General features: G+C 35.6%; 1 long non-coding RNA gene across 1 annotated transcript; it reads right to left on the reverse strand.

Moving 5' to 3' along the window:
• Window positions 1–16,215: 16,215 nt before the first annotated feature.
• Window positions 16,216–19,888, reverse strand: LOC101691930. The gene is made up of 3 exons (XR_001178687.2): window positions 19,655–19,888; window positions 19,200–19,277; window positions 16,216–16,298 (listed from the first exon to the last, which is right to left on the reverse strand). It is a non-coding gene; the product is annotated as an uncharacterized LOC101691930 (long non-coding RNA).
• Window positions 19,889–20,209: the final 321 nt, after the last annotated feature.

Here is a 20,209-nt window from a genome sequence, read left to right on the forward strand (position 1 = left end):
TTTTGGCAACACTTTAATACCCTTTAACATGCTTATTTGCAATGTCATCTTTTATAAGTGGCATAATATACTACTATTAATAATGTTAATTATGTGTATTTAATTTCAAATTTTTGAATATTTAGTGACCATTAGTATTAAGGAATCAGTCTTTGGGGAAAGCTATAAAAATTATGATATAAAAAATGAAAAAAAAGATAATTAGATGTTACATTATAATTTCTCAAATCTACACAGAATAAAATTATATCCCTAAATTTCATGTAGGAGTTTCACAAGATAACTCACAAATGAACACCTACATATGAACTTCTATATCAACACTTATGTGGCAATTAAAAATTAAACATGATAACAATTCTCTATGCAACCTTTCTTAAAGCATGGGGACCTGCTTATGTATGCTGACAGGTATTCTAATATTGACTTGATTTTTTAAAGGACTACTAATTAACATAAAAAGGCATAGGGATTGTCTTTGCAAACCACTACAAGATACAATTTAATTTTTTTTAAAGATTATATTTATTTATTTGACAGACAGAGATCACAAGTAGGCAGAGAGAGAGAGGAAGGGAAGCAGGTTCCCTGCCGAGCAGAGTCCGGTGCGGGATTCGATTCCAGGATGCTGGGATCATGACCTGAGCCGAAGGCAGAGGCTTTACTCCACTGAGCCACCCAGGTGCCCCCAAGATACAATTTAAATTAGCAATTTAATGTAATTGGTTTTATAGAATTATATAATTATAGAATTACTTGACAGAACAACATCTGCTAAAATAAGTGTCATTTTCATTTAGATCTTCTAGGAAAAAACAAAACCAAAACCAAACAAAAAAACCTAGAAGGAATATTCCCTGTTCTTTAACAATGTCAATGTTATCATCAGAGTCAGTGGGTTAATAATATTTCTAAAATAGGGTTCATTACTTGTCCCTTCTTGAATTAATAGAAGAATCTTGATGCTACTAAAGTAATTTTACATTGATACAATCTCTTCAACACCCACTCCCCAAACTGGATTCTTTTGTGTCATTTAATCCAGATTTTGTTCATCTTACTATGTAAAGGGGAAAATTAATAATTTCATCTGATCTTTGATTTTTATGTATGTCTCTAGTGACACAGCAGGAGCAGAAATGGCTCAGAATCATTTGTCAATGAAAAAAAAACTACCCACATGACCTCCAAAACTTAGCTTTATAGCAAAGATGAAACACTGAAAAATAAAACTCATACAGAAGCATTGAGAAATCAGTAGGGGGTAAAACACAGGTGGCATTATTTATTTAAATTTAGAGCAACACTTACAAATAGAGGTGATAATTCAGAAAAGAAACAAAACATTATTCTGGGAAGACAGTAACAGCTAGTTTGTTATTATTTATTTACAGAAGTGTAAAGAAGATTTGTTGATATTTGTCAATAATCTATAGTTATCATAAGATTAATTTTTGAATCTTGACCATTCTGTTTTGAGATGAACTATGGATTTTTTCCCCTTCATGAAGGATCATTTAAAAGGCATGTTTTACAAACATTTGTGTTCTCAGACTAAATCAGTACCTGTGTAGGCAACTTACAACCTTGAATCTTTATATAGCTTTTCTTTAAAATACGTGTGTGTGTGTGTGTGTGTGTACATATGTATTTACCACAGTGCTGAAGTCATGCCATTTGTATATATCAGTATTAGATATAGTTTTTCTCTTTGCTACAAAATAAAATAATTAATGCAAAAAAGACAATTTCTTAAATTAAACATTAATTTTGACATAGCCATAGACTCCCATGCAGTTGTAAAAAATAAAACAGACAATAATACACATGTACTTTCTTCCCAGCTTTCTCCAGATGTAACATCTTATGAAATAGCACAGTATATTCATGTTGTTAAGAATAGTTCCATTACTAAAAGTGTCTCTCTCTTTTTTTTTTTTTAAAGATTTTATTTATTTATTTGACAGAGAGATCACAAGCAGGCAGAGAGAGAGGGGAAAGCAGGCTCCCTGCTGAGCAGAGATTCCTTGATGCGGGGCTAGATCCCAGGACCCTGGGATCATGACCTGAGCTGAAGGCAGAGGCTTTAACCCACTGAGCCACCCAGGCACCCCTAAAAGTGTCTCTTTTATAGTCACACCTATCTCCTTCCTCTCTCTTCAATTCTCCAAACATTCCCAACCACTGACCTGTTTTCTATTTTAAATTTTATTATTCATTTCAAGAATTTATATAAATGGACTCATACAACATACAACCTTTGGGAACTGACTGTTCACTCAGCATAATACCCTGGAAAATCATCCAAGCTGTTCCAGGTATCAATAGTTCATTCCTTGTTATTGCTGAGTACTATCCCACCGTATGGATCTGCCATGGTTTGTTGGCCCTTCGCCTGTTGAAGGACAACCAGGTTATTTTCAGTTTGGTGTTGTTAAGAAACAAGCTGTTGTAATCATTCATCTATAAATTAAGCTTTTTTTCTTCCTCAAAAAGATCTAAGAATTCAAGCAATTTTCGTGGTAGTTGCCTGTTTAGCTTTATAAGAAATCAAAATCTTTTCCAGAGTGACTGTACTATTTTACACTTCTGTAAGCAATATGAGTGATTCACTTTCTCTGCAACATCTCTGGCATTTGGTATTATCATTATTTTTTATTTTACTTATTCTGATAAATGTGTAGTCATGTTTCATTATAGTTGTAATTTGTATTTCCATGATAGCTAATGATGTTAAACATTTTTTCATGTGCTTATTTACTATCATTATATCCTCTTCAGTGAAATGTTTATTCATGCTGTTCTCCATTTTGTGTTTTTTTTTTTAGTTAGTGTTTACAGTTCTTATATATTCTAGATATGGTCTTTTGTTGAATTCACAGTTTAAAAGTAATGTCTTCCAGTTTGTAATTTGTCTTTTCTTCCTTTTCATTTGGGCTTTCCTGAGAAAAGTTCTTAATTTTGATGATGTCAAATTTATCAGTTTTGCTTTGATGAATCATGAATTTTGGAATCAAATCTAAGAACATTTTGCCTGGCTTAAGATTCTGAGAAATTTCTTCTATGTGTTTTTGTAAAATTTTCTTAGTTTTGTATTTTATGGTTAAACCCGTGATCCTTTTGGGGGGGGTCATTATTATTTATATGTATATATAGCCTTTGAAGAACCACTTGCTCCAGCACCATACGCAATGTCAAAAAGGCTATACCTCATTCATTAATTGTTTTTGCCCTTTTGTCAATTAGTTGGGAAAATTCATGTGGGTCTGTTTACAGGTCCTTTTTTCCTGTTTAATTGATCTGTGTTCCTATTTCTTTGCCAATACCACACTGCCTTGATTATTGTAGCTACCAATTAGACTTTAAGATCATTTAGAATGTTTTGTCCCAGTTTATTCTCCACCCACCCCCACCCCCAGCTGCCGACCCAGCCAAGATTTTCAAATCTACTCTAGGACTTGTCTTTCCATTTAATTTTGGAGTAAGTCTATCTATGTCTACCAAAAATCTTGCTGGGATTTGATAGGAAATGCTTTTAATTTTGAGATTAAGGAGAATTGATATGTTTACTATACTACATCTCCAAATCCATGATCATGGTATGTTTCTCCATTTATTAACGGATTTCAGCCTATAGGTCTTATGCAGTCCTTGTAAAATTTATATTTAAGTATTTCATATTCTTTATAGTGGTGTTAAATGATTTTGTGCCTTTAACTTTTGTCTCCATGTATTTATGTTTAGTCTATAGAAATACACTCAATCTTCATGTCTTAATTTTATGTCCTGTAAATTGCTGAATTGACCTCTTAGTCCTAGAAGTTTTGTTGCTGGGTTTTAGATTCATTCTTATTTTTATGTTGCCAACCATATCATCTTCAGACAGAGGCAGTTTTATTCTTTCCTTCTAATTTATGTGCCATTTATTTATTTACTCATTGCTTTATTTCCTGACTAGAACTCCCAGTACTACACTGAATAAGTGGTGAGTCTGAACAACCTTCTATCTGATAACAGTATTTCATCTTTAAGAATCCTCTAGGTTTGGGGGCACCTGTGTGGCTCAGTTAGTTAAGAATCCAAATCAGTCTCAGTTCAGGTCTTGATCTCAGGGTCTTGAGTTCAAGCCCCATGTTGGGCTCCACACTGGGTATGGAGCCTACTTAAAGAAAAAAAAAAAAAATCCTGCAGGTTTTTGTAGATGACATTTGTCAAGTTGAGATAGTTCCACTCTGTTCCTTAGTTGTTGAGACATTTCTTTTTTAATCATGAGTGGGAATTGAATTTTGTCAAATGCTTTTTTTCTGCATCAATTGAAGTGAACATGATTTTTCATTTTCAGTTTATTAATATGGTCAATTACAATGATGGTTTTCAAGTGTTAAATCAGTCCTGTACACTTGGAATAAATTCTGCTTGGTCATGACTTAGAGTTTTTTGAGTCTAAGTTCACAAGAGATAGGTCTATAGTTTTCATTTTTTTATATTGCCTTTGTCTAGTTTTGCTATCATGCTACTGCTGCTTTAATAAAATTAGCTGCAAAGTGCTTCCTCCTCTTCTCTTTTCTGGAAAAGATTGTGAAAAACTGTGTTAAGATAGATAAATTTTTATGTAATGAGGAGCAAATAATGGGGACAGAATCAGAACTTCAAATAAAATGCAACTTTGGGAAACTTCTCTTTAAAACTCTGTTATAAAATATACCATATCCCCAAATCTAGGGCCATTTATACTCACCTGAAACATTTTTGTTATTATATCATTAAATTGTGATATGTATAAATGAATTATGTTATTTATTATTTTCTAGTTGAAGACCTTGCAAAATTGCCTGTTATAAAAATTTATGTCATCCAGAAGGTTTTGTATAAATATTCCTTGATTTATCCCATTCAAATACCTGCAAGTTTTACCCTCATGGTGTCTGCTTTTGGTGGAAATTCAGAAATACTTTTTCTTCTCTCCTCAATCTTCCCTCCTTAATTATTTCCAGGAAACTCTTTTCTTATTTTAATACCCTCTCTTCCTGTATACCAGTCCTGTTTCTATCCTGTACAATAGACGTCCTCGAAGTTCAATATGCTCTAAATCCAATTTTGGTTATATTTTAGGAGGATGCTTATAAGTCTTTCAGATTCTTCAGAGTAGGGGAGATAGAACCAAACATCCTGTGTCCTGCAAATATTGACCATCAGCCATAATGTACACTTCATTATGAAAAGTACTCCTAATGTTTATTCATTAAACTTCTAAGTTTGTAATGAAGTAGGAGGACAAGGGCATGGAGAAGGATTATGAAGCTGCTTGAGATGAGCAAAAAAATATCATACAGCAAAATAAGTGAAAGAAAGAAATTGGAGGTAGACACTAGAAATTAAAAAGAGAGGCAAGACTGAAATCTGGGGTAACAGGGTCATTGTCTATTGATACAGTTTCAGGGGCTGAGACGTTGCAGATGATCAATAAACATTAATAACATAAAGTGAGGGCACGTGGGTGGCTCAGTTGGTTAAGCCACTGCCTTCAACTCAGGTCATGATCCCAGAGTTCCAGGACAGAGTCCTGCATTAGGCTCCCAGCTCTGAGGGGAGTCTGCTTCTCCCTCTGACTTTCTCCCCTCTCATGCTCTCTCTCTCTCATATAAATAAATAAAATCTTTAAAAAAATAACATAAAGCAACATAGATTAGCAGAGCATAGTGTTAAGAAAATGACAGGTATATGAAGCATTGCAGAGTAAAACTGTAACAAGTCTGGGGACTCAGTGTACGGGAAGTAAAAGATAAACCTTTTCAAAGATCATAATGAGGTGTTGAGTCTTGAGATTATAGTGGTACTAAACTCAAAAACTGCAAAATAGGATGAAGAAATAATTTAATCTTTGCTATGCAAACTGTAGTCTATAGACAGTCTACAACAGCGGAGCTGGGAGCTGGGGATTCATTTAAGATGTAGAAACTCAGCACCCTCTCATACCCCAAAACCTACTGAATCAAAATCTACATCTAAATAAGATCTTCATGTGATTCACACCCCTTAAAAGTTAAGAAGAGCACTGATGTGGATTTATATAAGAAAAGATGATACAATGGTATCAGATTTAAAAATTCTTTGGCAATGGAATAATGTTTATCATAAATTATTCAATGACATGTTCTATAGTCCTGATGTTAATATAATTTTTAATTATATTAACTGGTGTTAATATAATTTTTTTAATTAAAAAATAAACATTTCTAGAATAAATAAGTGAACAAACAAAAAGCAGGTTGGTGTTAGAGAAACAGTAAAAAATCAAAGTAAGAAGCAGTAACATTCTTGGTGCCCGGCCCATTTGCACACACCTGACACAAATCACCATGGTCAGACTATCTGCTCCATTTCTCATGTAACATAAATTGCAAAGTCCTTCTCTCTCTAATCAAGACCTATCTGTGCATCTGAGTCTTGATACCTCAGCAACAGAAAGCCCTATTTTAGCCTTCCCTACTAGGATTTAGTAGAGGAGGTTGTGCATTCTTGTTGTTCCCTTGATCATTCCTAATTGAAAGTGAAACTTTGCATATATTGAGAGTGACTTCAGATGGAATTGGAAGAACTATCTAGACAGCAGGGATCTGGAGGCCATGCTGCTCTAGGTAATTTCCTCCCCATGATTATGCAGAACTAGCCCATGTTACAGCTTTCTGTCACCTTGCAAGTTATCTGTTAAACAGGGGTGGGGGTGGGAACATCCCTTGATAAGCCACATTCATTTTGTCACAGATTATTCCAAATTTCTCAGCTCATATGTAGAAATTATATAATTTTTGACACAAGGGAAAATGGAGCAATACCCTCTGGAGCAGATGTCACAGTGAATGTCACAACCGCCAAGAGCCCTCGAGCATTGCAGAATTTGTAATGGAAACGAGGTGTTTCTGTGTTAAATAATGTAGCAGTTTGAAATAAGTCAAGTTTTCTGAACTATGTAATTCTTTGACTTTTTCTACGGTGCACTAGTGCTGAAAGTCTATGGTAACGGTAAAGGAATTTATGGTACTCGTTGTAGGCCAGTAAAGGTAGTCAATTGCATCAATCAAGGTCCTTAATAAAGGTGATCAATGAAATATCAGCCCTACAGGTCTTCTGGCCAGTGACATGGGTGACCAAGATGGGTCACCAAAAAGCAAAGACTGTAAAGCCATATTGCACAATTCATCTCAATAACTTGCAAATTCTTTGACATATCTTCTTTGACTATGCCAAATTTATTTTCAACAACAACTGACACATTAAATTTTCTTGTTTATAGGATGATAGCCTTTGGACAAAGTGAAGACAATGAGGGCAATAACAACCGATTTAAACTCATCTACCAATTACTATATTACAAAACTTCATGTAGCTTAGTATGTTAAAATCCCAATTAAATTTTGGGAAATAAAAAATATATATATACTTTGAGTTTTTCAGACCAATGAACAGTCCTTTTTAAAAGTGTTGACGTAATTGTGCACTTCATTCTGACAGTAATCACAAATCACAAAAATCATACTCTTTCATGCCCCCTTTTTTTTTAAACAATCTGATCTTGGGAATAGCAATAACAAGGAAGTATGAAAAAGCGAAAACAAATTCAGTGCTCAGAAAGCAAATACCTTTTTCTAATTTTAATGTATCAAGTTGCAAACATTTGTCCGAAAAGCCAATCATTGCTCTAAGCAGATAAAACGGAGTTTTACCACACTTATAATCAAAACCAGCTAATGTTGACCAAAAACATATACACATGTACAGTACCTATTTTAGCAAAATAGTGCCTGGATTAAAATGATTCTGAAAGTATTCACTTAATACACACTATTAAGCCTACATAAAAAAATTAAGTCATCTTCAATGGCATTCCGTGTTCAGATTACATCTGGAAACTGCATCTGAAAGGTAAATAGGTCAATCTAATTGTTTTTCTCTTAAATTAAGGGTAAGGTAGTTTTTGTTTTGTTTTGTTTTGTTTCAAAGGGCTCTCCTTTTCATCGGCTCCCATTCCTTTATTAATGCTATTACAGTCACATTACACGGGGGCAGCCTGACCTGCTTGCACATTATTATTTAGCTCTGTGGTCACTGATAAAACTAGAAAGGGTTCGTAGTTCATAGTTGGTACAAAACCATTTTTTAAACATATTGCCTCTGTATCTAACATTAATCCTTTAGGATATGAAGAATCATTTCATTTAAGGTCGATATTAATAGCCACGTAAGAAATAACTCTGCATTTGAAGAGCTCATAAAGTTTCCACTAAAGTAATAGAACCCCTTTTACCTGCATGCAGTCAATCCAGCTGGAGTTCAAATAGGGTCCTGAAGGTTTATCTTCTCGATGCTCAATGGGGGAGAAAAGAAGTTACGTAACTAACCTAAACGTAATCAATATAGGAAGATACAAGCTTATTTGACAAGATGCGGAGCATTCTTCTTTTGGAGAGGCTGCCAAAGATCAGCATGGAAAGAAAAATGGCAGCCTAAAGACCATGAAATCGAGTCAGCCCAACAGGCCCGTTTTTAAGCAATTAATTGCAATGACTTGGTGCTTCCAATTCAATCTACACACACACTGAAATGTGAAGTTTTAACTGCCAAAAAATAAAATACCCTTAAAAGGGGAAACAGTTTGAGGCAAGAGTTTCTTTCTATAAATTCATACCTTACACATGTGCACAAATGTGAGTATTATTCCATTAAAATGATGTTCTTCAGTGTAGTTCAAGAGACTTTTATCAAAATAAAAACTGATTCAACTGTAAATACTAGAAGTCTTTTCTATTCTAGGAGAAACAAATAGGCATATATTTATGTAGTGTCACCTTTATCAACAAAAACACAGCTATTAACACGTGGCTAAATAATGGGCCTTACTGGTTAGAGTTGATCAGTATGAATTCAAGATTCCAGAGGGGGAAAAAAGTATCAGAACTTTATAAATCTCCAGAGGTACCATTTACCATATCAATTTTAGGAAAATAGGCTCAGGATGAACAATGCTACCATGGATTCTCCTAACCCATCAATTCATATATTTGTTATTTTTCTAGTTTTCTTTCCAGTTGGAGGTTTCTTCAACTGCAGGAATCCCCCTCCTGTTCCCAAACCTACAGAGACAGGATCAGGCATCCTGTATGTCCCATCCTGTATGTCATCAACCACGGTGATGCTAGAATTGTTGAAGTTAAATGCCGTGAAGCCAAAGCTTGCACGAGATTTCTGAAGGTTTATTTATTTTTCTAAGCCCAAATGTGGCCTCCGCAGTGTTGTTTCTAAAACAAGAGCTCATTCCAAAACCTTCAGTTTGAAGACCCTCAGCCGCTTGCTGATAAGTCAGTGTGAATGCTTGTTGTGAATGCAATGCTAAACCATAGCCCAGAAATGGTGGAGGACCTGTCACCATCCTTGCTCTGTTAAGTGTTGTTTGAGGTGGTGATGGCTGCTTCATTTGCATATTGCTGTGTAGCCTAGTTCTGGTAATAACTCTGGGGGCATTCTGCCATTTCTTAGCTCCTGCTGACCTGATTTAAACTCATCTACACCATTTTCCAACATGTTTCTGTAGAGGGGGTACGGCTCTGAGCACTTCTACACTTTTAATAAGATACTGAAGTTGTACAGCCAAAACTATAAACAGTAAGTTTTTTTTGCAGAGCCCTTGATAAATCTTGAATGGTTATATGGGAATTTCTGCTTGAATGACAAGACAGTTTTCTACTTCTTCAATCTGCTGTCTGTACTGCTGAAATTGATGTGGGGAACAAAGACAGAAGAATATGTAGATAAAATTAAACTTCCTTATAACCTGGAGCCTGTTGACAAACACTTGAGGCAGACAGGGTAGAACATTCCTCCAAGAAACTCCCAACTGTTTTAATGCTCTACTAAAGGAGGAAAAACAAAACAAAACAAAAAAACCCAAAAAACCACCTTAGCTTGACAGTAGCTAGACCTCTAGGATCCTGTGAGTCATCTTTAGTGTGTGAAAGTCCTTCAGGAAAGTTCCCTTTGTCTTTACCTCCCCCAACTCCCAAATATATAATCAGCCATTCCTCAGAACCCCAGAGCAGCTCTTTCTGACCATGGGTCCTGTCCCCATGTTTTAATAAAACCATCTTTTTGGACCAAATAATTCTTTCTTGGCCATCAGCTCCGAACCCCACCACTTCACACCACATGAAAACCATGCCTGAAACTGCTGAGCTGTGGTTATGACATAGTCGGCAGAAGCCATGGTTTTATTTGGAAGTCTGGGTAGTAGCTCCTGCATTCTGAAAGCTCTACATGCATCCATTGGCAGCCAATGGGAGAAACTGCTTTAAAGCCTTAATATCTTCTTAAACCTTAGTCATTGATTGCACAATGCTTTTTTTCCCCTTTGTATTCTTTTTTGTTCCTTCACAAATTTATTAATGTTTTCCGTATCCTGGCAAATGACTTGAAGATTTTCATCCTCTGTGCTTTATTATTTTCTGCTCATGTTGCTCTTTTCTCACTCTTTTTATATTATGAGCTACTAAAATCTATACCATGAAGGTCTTCACTAGCCACATCTGAAATAGTAGATGCCAATGTCATGGCCATATCCTCCTGTTTAAGTTTTAATTTAATTAATTAATTAATTAATTAATTTAGAGAGCAGCATGTGAGCAGGAGATGGGGAGAGGCAGGGGGAGATCGAGAGAGAGAAATTTTTTTTTTTTTTAAGATTTTATTTATCTATTTGACAGAGAGAGATCACAAGCAGGCAGAGAGGCAGGCAGAGAGGAGGAAGCAGGCTCCCTGCCGAGCAGAGAGCCCGATGTGGGACTCGATCTCAGGACTCTGAGATCATGACCTGAGCCGAAGGCAGCGGCTTAACCCATTGAGCCACCCAGGCGCCCCGAGAGAGAGAATCTTAAGCAGGCTCCACACCCAGGATGGGGCTTGATCTCAGAACCCTGAGATCCAGAAGCTTCAAGAACCAGAAGCTTCATGGACTGTGCCATCCACCGTCCTCATCCTGTTTAAGTCTTGAATGTTGTTTGCACTTTGAAAAATCAAACCTGACTGTAATCTGTTTCAGGATCCAAGTCCCTACCTACTCTGCTGTGCCAGGTATACTTGGGCCCAAGCTTAAGCTTGTCAAACCCTCCTGTGATTACATTGGTGTTGGCTCCTTGGTGGTCTCTCAGATGCGAAAACTCTGATACAACAAGGAAAGTTCTAACAGAAATAAAAACAACTCTACTTTGAAGAATTATCTGATTTACTTTTGTGTGTGTGTGTGTGTGTGTTTACATTTTTAAATTTATTTTTTACTTTTTTATAAGATCTGATTTACTTTTAAAGCATATCTTAGGCATTGCTTTCTCTGCTTCAGGCTTTAGAGACATCAAAGAAAACCGTCATCCTGTTCTCAGGAAACTTACAGGCTAGTGGTGGCAAGGGACTAGAAAATCGACAAATAAAGTCTTGAGTGGCCACAAACTTTGAAGAAATATAAAGCTGGATGATGCAAATATGATCTGGTACTAGTAAGGACAGGGTGTGATTTTAAAGGGAAGCCAGTTCCTCTCTAGTAAGAAAAATAAATGAAGTGAGGGTAATGGACATAGCAATATTTTCTGAAACCAGGTGTCAGGCACAGGAAGCAGCAAGTGCAAAGGCCCTAAAAATAACGGAGCAGAAGTCTCCCTGAGGACAAGCACAAGCTGACACCCCACAACTTCTACCCTCCCACTCTCCCACCCCCTTTTTGAGGAATATGTGTGACATTCCTCCAGGTAACTTCCAACTATCTAATGTTAATGCTTTGCTAGAGGGAAAAACATACTTAGTTTGATAATAGCAAGACCTCCAGTATCCTGAGGGTCTTCTTTAGCATATGAAGGTCCTTTTGGACACCTCCCTTTTTCCTAACCTTCCCCAATCCCATAGTATATAATCAATTGATCCTCACAACCCCAGTGCAGCTCTTTTTGCCTGCAGGTCCTGTTCCCATGGTTTAATAAAATCACCTTTTGCACCAAAGATGTTTCAAGAATTCTTGCTTGGCTACTGGCTCCAGACTTCACCTCACAAAACCTCACCTACATTAGAAACTCCATCGCTAAAATGAGTATGTGTTTTATGTGTTTGAGAAGGTAGGGGAGGAGGAGGGAGTGGGTGGGGAGTGATGGGGAGCCACCTGGCAGGCCAAAACAAGGGGAAGTGTAGTAGAGTTAATACTGCAAACACTTCAGGGCCCCTTGCATTGTGGAACCTGGTAGGCCTCTGTCTGGCCTTTGAACTTCATTCCCTACTCTGGGAGCTTTTAGAGAATGCTGAGCAGCGTAGTTAGATCTTGTTTTGTGGTCAGAAGATCACTACCATCTGTGTGGTTAATTGACTGTGAAAGACCAGAAATGGAAAAGGGATACTGGTTAGGAACCTGTTGTATTAATTCAGGTGATAGCTGACGCTGATCTGGATCAGGGAGACAGGGTAGAGACGTGAGATCTAAATATATTTTGAAGGTAGAACAAAAATAATTTCCTAATATGAAGCTGTATGTGGAATGTGAGAGAAAATAAAAGATTTTCTGAGAGCCTAGAAGAAGGCACATAATGGGATTTATTGGCTCAATTAACATAACAATCCAGAAGCGGGCCAAGCTCCAAGTACCCTTTGATCAGTTTCTTTTGGCTTTGCTGTTTTGTGATCCTCTTGGTGTTATCTTTCTCTATTGGCTGGCCTTTTCCTTCACAGAGCTAAAATAACTGATGAAATTCAAATGTCCCATCTGTACATCATACTGCTCAGAAGGGAGAACTTTTCTTCCAAATATTATCAAATTAAAACCATAAATTTCCCTCTGTTAGATCCAATTAGATTGTATTTCCACATCTTAGCCAATCACAGGGGACAGGAGACTGCTATATGCTGAGAGGGTTTCAGTGCCCTAACTATGTCATCACAGAGGCCTCCATAGCCAAACTGTGTCTTAATTTTTTTTGTTGTTGCTTTAGCCATCTATTAAAGAATTTAAGGCTCCCAGATAGCCATATGTAATCTACTAATCTACTTGACATCTTGATTTTATTTTATTTTATTTTTAAAGATTTTATTTATTTATTTGACATCGAGACACATAGCGAGAGAAGCAACACAAGCTGGGGAAGTGAGAGAGGAAGAAGCAGGCTTCCCGCTGAGCAGGGAGCAGGATCCAGAGCCTTAGGACCCTGGGATCATGCTCTGAGCGAAAGGGAGATGCTTAATGACTGAGCCACCCAGGTGCCCCAACGTCATGATTTTAAAGGCCATTTGGTTAATTAGAGTTGTGTTATACCTGCCCAGTGAGTATGGCATATTCACCTTCAAATCAATGCTTTTGTTCACGTTTTTCTTCATTTGAAGCATCCCTTCTTCTTAACTTGGACTGTCTATATTATAATCCTCCTCTGTGACAAGGGTAAACCTTGTCTTTTTCCTAAAGCCTCCCATGAACTCACTACTCCCAGTACTCCCAGTACTCCCAGTACTCACTACTCTTTACATCCACCAACCATTGCATTACCTATGACCTTGGCATGGTGTTCTCACACTTGATTACACTCAATGTAATACGGGTTTTTTAAATCCATTTTAATTCACTAATTGCACTGTATATATCCTCCTCAATTAGATTTTGAGAGCCAAAACTACAAGAAAGGTACATGACAAATACTAGCTTTGTGTTCATTCATAAGGGAATACTTTTGGAGAGCATATTTGTTTTTGAATAAGTACTTATAATTGATAGGAGAACAACGTATATTTATGCTATTGATATACTGCTGAATAAAATATTGATTTTGATTAATTGGTGCATTATTAGAGCATCCTTTGATTTTTACTACAGATAATTTACTACCCAGAAGCTAGCATATAAATGATCTCCAGACCACAAAAGAATACTTCTAACATGTAGGTAAAGTATCCATAGAAGCAAATGAATAAATTAAAGCCATTGTTGACTTGCTAACTCATATTAATTATACTTTTCCTATTCTAGTCTATTTACTGCCAGAGAGAAAAGAAGGAAACAGAGAAAGAGAAAACAGAAACTGAGGAAAGAGGAAAGAAAGCAGATAAAGAGAAATGAAAGAGAAAGAGATGTTAAAGGTACCATTCAAAGCATCTAATAAAAAAACAGATATGTAGCTATTAAAAATATTTTCCTGGTGATGCAGTTTTAGATAAAACACATCCCCAAAATGATGCAAATATATAATCCATGAAAAAGAATAGGTTGTAGTATATGAAAACTAGGATTTTTGCTTTGCAAAAGACACTGTTAAGAGAGTGAAAAGACCAGCCAAAGCTGGGAGAAACCAGGAGCAAAACACATATCTAATAATGAACTCATATCCAAAATATACAAAGAACTCTTAAAATTCAACATTAAGAAAATAGTATTTTTTTTTAAAGTGGGCAAGAGATCTGAATAGACCAACACAGATATAGAGGTGGCAAAATAAACATGAAATGATGTTTAGCATTATTATCATCACAGAATTGCAGATTAAAATAACAACAAGAAATCACTACCCATGCATTTGAATGGCAAAAATCCCAAACACTGACAATATCAGTAACTGTCAAGAAGCAGAGCAACAAAATCTTCATTCATTTCTGGTGGTATTTGAAAATGACACCCCCATTGCAGGAGAAAATTTGCCAGTTTCTTACAAATTTAAGCATAATTTTACCATATGATACAAAACCACTGCTTTTAGGTTATTTAGGTTATTTGAAAAGTTTGTCCACCCTAAAACTTGTGTGCTTTATTCATAATTGTCAAAAACTGGAAGCAAGCAAGTCATTCTTCAGTAGATGAACATAGAAACAGTACTACATTTATATAATGGAATATTCAGCCATAAAAATAAATCAGCAATTCAACCACGGAAAACAATGGATGAAATCTTAAATGCATATTTTTAAGTGAACAAAGTTAGGGTGGGAAGGCGACATAGTCTATAATACTAACTATATGACCTATGGAAAATTGCATAAAATTGCATAAAGATCGGTGGCTGTCAGGAGTTTGGTACAGAGGTTGAGTAAGCGAAGCACAGGGGATGTCTTAGGGCAGTGAAAGCATTCTAAGTAATACACTCATGGTAGATACGTGAAATTGTGTATCTGTTAAAATCCATGGAAATTGTGTATCTGTTAAAATCCATGGAAATTTACAACAACAACAAAAAATAAACCTTAATGTATGCAAATTAAAAAAAATATTTAGGAGATTCAGAGATCCCCACCCCTACATACACACACAAATATGAGGTATATGAAAAGGATACAGAAAGCACCTGAAGAGTTCCTAATGGACAGAACTGAGACAATTTGAGCAACAAAAGAAGAAAAGTAGAACTGGGTTATAACCCAGTATATAAAATAAGTATGTATGAGTACCTGCAGATATTAATAAATGATTGAATGAATGAATGCATGAATGAATGAATACGAGAAGAGACAAATCTCTTGCGCAGAAGAATTCTGAATAATCTGTGTAGATAATGTGCCCTCAAGGAAATAGGGATTCACTCCCTACCCCTCACATGTGGGTTGTACATAGTGACTTTTTTGCAGAAAAGACAGTATGGAAAGCAGTGGGGTAGGAAAGACGACATTTATATTGAAGAAACCTGAAAAGCACCACCTTAGCCAGGAACTTAGATCATCATGAGTGGTGGTAAATCACCTATCTTTGATAAGATATGACAATAGTACTTCAATGTTATGGTCTTCCAGGTAAAACTCCATATCTAGTATAATTTAAAGAAAAAAAAAATCAGCCAAATTTCTATCGGAAGGCATTCTTTTTTCTTTTTCTCTTCTTTTTTTCTTTTTCTTCTTCTTCTTTTTTTTTTTTCGTTAGACATTCTTAAGAACTTAGCTAGTAGTCTCAAAAATGTCAAGGTCATCAAAGACAAGAAAAGTCTGAGAAACTGGGCACCTGGGTGGCTCAGTTGTTTAAGCAACCGCCTTTGGCTCAGGTCATGGTCCCGGAGTCCTGGGATCAAGTCCCGCATCAGGCTCCCAGCTCCATGGAGAGTCTGCTTCTCCCTCTGACCTTCTCACCTCTCATGCTCTTTCTCACTGTCTCTCAAATAAATAAATAAAAATATTTAAAAAAATTAAAAAAAATAAAAATATTAAAAAAAAAAGAAAAAAAAAAAAGAAAAGTCTGAGAAACTATCACAGCCATGAGAAACCCAAGGGTACATGATGACTGGATATAAAGTGGGATCCTAGATGGGATCCTGGAACATAAAAAGAAACTTAGGTAAGAACTATGGAAATCTGAATAAGCTACAGATTTTAGTTACTAATAACATATCACTATTGGTTCAGCAGTTATAATAAATGGGGTATACTAATGTAAATTGTTACTAATAAGGGAAAATGGGTATAGAAATATTGAACTACCTGTGTTACCTTAAAATTTTCTATAAATCTAAAATTTTTCGACAATTTAAAAAAGTGTATTTAAAAATAATTTAAATCCTTACTCTTTAATGAAACCAAACCAAACCAAGTTATGTGTCCCTTTAAACATGAGTCAGGGGGTCGAAGCTCTGTAACAGGCTCTGCAATGCATAGTAATGTTAAAAGAGATCTCTGTATAAGTAGTTCACCCCTCTAACCCAAAGTAATGTGTTAAGAATCCAGAACAGACTTTGTCTGGATGGCAATGCTGTGACAACCTTGGAATGTGGAAACATATGGATGGTCATTTTCTGTCTTTTTATATTCTGTCTCTAAAAATGTCTGCCTGAAAATTTCAAGGGAAAGCAGCATTAAAATATCTGAATAAAAACATATGAAATAGGGACGCCTGGGTGGCTCAGTTGGTTAAGCAGCTGCCTTCGGCTCAGGTCATGATGCCAGCATCCTGGGATCGAGTCCCACATCGGGCTCCTTGCTCTGCAGGGAGCCTGCTTCTCCCTCTGACTCTGCCTTCCACTCTGTCTCCCTATGCTCGCTCTCGCTCGCTCTCTCTCTGACAAATAAATAAATAAAATCTTTAAAAAAAAAAAAACATATGAAATATACTAAAATGGAAGGCTTCTAATTCTGATCAAAAAAAAGTTTATCTTCAATACAGCATTAACCATATTTATTATTGGACCCCAATCTTGAGGGATAAAAACCACCTTTGTAACTCAGGCCTGGAGATATTTCTTCCATTAATGAAATCTTTTGAATGCCCTAAATAATTGAGTGTTCAGAAGCCAGCAACTCAAATTGAAGTTAGAAATGTTGTTTGTACAGGTGGTTTGCCTACTGGGAGTCGAAATCCTTACTTCTGTTGTCCATATCAATTATTCTGTGACTTTGTCTGTTTAACGTCTGCCAGTTCTGTAACAACAGAAGACTCTTTCTAAAAATTGCTGACATAACATTTATCAAATTATCCTAAGAGTGACATTCTGTTTTCAAATGAAAGGAATCAAGAGTAGAAGGAAATGCTTGGATGCTTAAATATTAAGTGAGTTGGATAATTCTCTCAGATTTAAACATTTAAAATGTGTCAAATAAAATTATCTGTAGTGTGCTATCTGCAATAATCCTTTCTGAACGCTTTAGTTTCCTTATAAGTGATAGTATTTTAAAACACTTATCTCTGGATTTAGAATTTTTTGATTGTGAAAGTTTGATTGTTTTGAATCTTGAATTCAAACCACCAGAAAAAAATGTAGTGTTTAAAATGTATTTTTATTGCTTAATTTTTAAGTTTTATTGGAAAATTAGTTTATGTACACACAGAAACACATATATAAGAATGATAATTACAAAAGCTTCCTGAATACTTCTTATAAAGAGATTCTCTAAATTTTGGCTTTTGGATAAAATTAACAAAAAAAACAGGAAATTAGCAAAAGCCTGTTATTTGACCATGGCTTTTTCACTGGCTATTAGACTGCCAAACAGCTGAGTGCCCACTGCAATGTCCTTTCTGACAACTCTAAACTTGTTCATGATCAATGATAATCGTGATCATATCTAATTACTATTAGTGATATCAGTATTCTATTATGTTATTTGGGTTTATTATTAATAATTAAATATGCATTTTCAAATACTGAAAGCATTCTTGATGTAACTTAAAGTGAAAAATATCATTATGCATTTTATATGTTGAAATTCAGTCATTTTAAGTATACGTACATTTTTTTCTGAAAGGAAAAATATCATATTTGATGATGATGGTGATGCTGTGAATTTTGTTTTAAAATATTCTTAGATATTTCAAAATATTTAAGAATATTTTAATAATTAATTTAATGACAATATATTAGCTTAAAAATTAGGGAAACTATCACAATCTTTTGGACCATTAAATGTGTTTGTTTTAATATAAATGGCATTGTACCAAATATGTTTTATCATAATTCTAATATTTTAGAATCATTTGGCATTACCAAAAATAATGGGAAAATAACCTTTAAAGTATACTTTTAATGCTTTGTCACTTAATACTTTCTAGGTCATGATTATCCCAAGAATAATCTTATTTTGGAATTCTTCCTTTATTGTGAGGGTGAATTTAAAGAAAAATATCAATTTTAATGGCTCCAGAATTTATGAAGAGGAAAAAGTACAAAGTCAGAAATAAATATTGATTTTAACATTAACCATTTTTCATTTGATCAAAAATGTGATTTTGGAACACATCCGTAAATAGTATTATCCACTTATTTAAGTGTTTTACACTTATTATTTCAATAAATCCTCAAATAGTTCCATATTACAAATGATCTAAATGTAGGTTATAGGAGTATACAGTTGCCTCAGAATAGGTTAAAAGAAAAAAAAAAAAAAAAGAATAGGTTAAAAGTATTGTCAGTATTGTTAATTGTGAGCTCAAAACCTCAGAATCAACCCAAAACAGATTAATTTCAAATATTTAAAAACATAATTTTTGCAAAGGGTAGTAATGTGTCCAGAAGTACATGAAAGGTTGAAAATATGAACAGTATGAAAGAAACAGCTGCTCAATTAGTTGGAGGTTTGGGGAAGTATGAGGATTGCTAAACCAGAGAGGCATAGAGATAGGAGAAGTCAAGAGCAAGAGAAGGCAGCGGCCATTACCCACACAAGCCCTGAGTCTGAGAAGTTATCTACTAGTCATTCTACCAGCAAGTCTCTGAGTCACTTACCTTACTCTGGGCTCATGATAGTCAGCATTTATCTTCACAGGTACCAGCTTCCACCTCAGTCACATATCTCTTTTCCTACTAATGATACAAAAAAAAAAAAAATTAACTCCAAAAGTAAATATTCAGAATGACCACTTCAAGGAAGAGAAGGAAAGATAAATACAATGGTCTTTGAGTGTTCCAGCCAGGCATTCGTACTCTCTGCCAGAGGTGAGGGTGATCACCAGGTCAAAAGTTTACACTGCAGGTGAGCCCACAGAGGACTTATAAATCCATTTTTAAATTGAGATCCCAAAATGCTGTATTTTTCATTTCCTGGAAGCTGAAGGTTTCAGAGTGCTTTCCCATTGGATTGGCAGCTGAGTTGGTCTGGAAAGAATAGTCAAAATGCAGAGTTGCACTGGTACATTAAAAGTAGTGAACCAATGTCACACAGTATAGGAGATTCCTCTCACCTAATTCTTACTCTGAAACCAAGCTCACTGAGCAAGCTAATGAATACAGCGTAGCTTCCCCAAAGGAGTATCAGCAGGGAGAGAATGTTCTGGACAGAAGACTCAAGTGCCTGGTCCCCTCATTGTAAATTAATAAATCAGGGCTTTGATTTGTAAAATCAGTCTCTTGAGCTTATTTAATATCACAAAGCCCCTTAGCAATAGACAACTAGATTTCAGAGTCTGGAAAGACTGAGGGCCAGACTCAGAGCCAGGCAAATCTACCAAGGTAATGAGACTCTAAGAGGTCTGTTGGAAGGCAGCCTGCTGGCATTTTTTAGCAACACTCCTTCTTCTTCATGGCTGAGCCAAGTCTGATCATTTTTCCAAGGTGAACTCTGCAATGGGTACTTTGTAGAAACAGAAAATTAAAATAATACTGTTCATTTGTGCAGCTTGCTGTGGTTTATGATATATTTTCATTGAGTTGATCACATTTATAGAGCAGCTTTTCAGCGTATTTATTATTTCACTCACTTTACAGATGAAGAAAACCTAAGTGGATGTCAGGTGCCC

This window comes from Mustela putorius, unplaced genomic scaffold (assembly GCF_011764305.1).
Source record: "Mustela putorius furo isolate JIRA1106 unplaced genomic scaffold, ASM1176430v1.1 tig00000721_pilon_pilon_pilon, whole genome shotgun sequence".
Lineage (NCBI taxonomy): Eukaryota > Metazoa > Chordata > Mammalia > Carnivora > Mustelidae > Mustela > Mustela putorius.